This window comes from Bison bison, unplaced genomic scaffold (assembly GCF_000754665.1).
Source record: "Bison bison bison isolate TAMUID 2011002044 unplaced genomic scaffold, Bison_UMD1.0 scf7180017864471, whole genome shotgun sequence".
NCBI lineage: Eukaryota > Metazoa > Chordata > Mammalia > Artiodactyla > Bovidae > Bison > Bison bison.
The window spans coordinates 41,208,670-41,209,685 of record NW_011495032.1 but is presented as its reverse complement, the minus strand read 5'-3'; positions in this window follow the sequence as shown (position 1 = coordinate 41,209,685).

Below are 1,016 nucleotides of genomic sequence, written 5' to 3'. Positions count from 1 at the left end.
CTGTGACAGAGAGCCACTGACTCTTCCCCTGCTTCCAGGGAGGGGGGACGGTGTCCGCAGACCTCCACCTCCCCATCCCCCCAAGACCCGCATTTCCTGGATGTGGCCGGGATCTGGCCTCTCCTCCCGGTCCCTCCTCCCCTGCCGGCCCAGGGGTGGAGTCTCCAGGCGCCAGGCAGACCTGCAGGTGCTGGGCTTGGGGAGGGGGGTGCTTAGCAGCTGGTGTTCGAAGCAGGGGGAGCACCCCTCCCCCTGCCTGCTCAAAGCCGGAGCCTGCTTCCTGTCATCCCTGTCAGCACCCTGGGCGGGGGAGGGGACAGGTAATGGAGGAAGTGGAAAAAAGGAAAGAGCACTTGGAGCGCGGCTGTAGGGGGAACTGGGAAATCACCGATGAGAAAGGGAGAGGGGAGAAGGATGCGCAAGAGATGGGGGAATCCAAGCAGGAGCACTGAGGGACAGACCGTGGGTGCAGCCCAGTGGGTGTGGAAGATTTCAGAGTCCAGAGAGGCTGTATCCACCACCACCAACCCCAACCCCAGACTTGTGAAAGTGAGAGCTGGAGAGAGGCCAGAGACACAAAGAGGCAATGTGAGATAACAAGGGATGTACACTCCAGAGAGATGGAGGTATTTGAAGATGTTGGGTCAGAGGTCAGGGTAACCAGGGATGGAAGCTACCGTGTGTGTGTGTGTGTGTGTGTGTGTGTGTGTGTGTGTAGGAAGGGGAGCTATATGAAAACAGCCTCCATCCCAAGCCGTGTCATCGGGATGGGGAGATGCTACCCACAGCAAAGGAGAAAGAGGTGACTTCTACCTGAGCTGCAACTGTGATCCAGGGCTGGGGGGGAGGTGACACTCCTCTCTCAGGGACACCCGTATTGCCCCAGTAAAGGGCAGAAGGTGAAGAAGGGCAAAGCTCAGGCCACAGTGAGGAGTGAGGGGTGTGGGTCTGACTTTATCCCTCCCCCTTTCTCTCTTGGCCACCACTGGATAGACAGCTGCGGCAGCTGCCCCTAG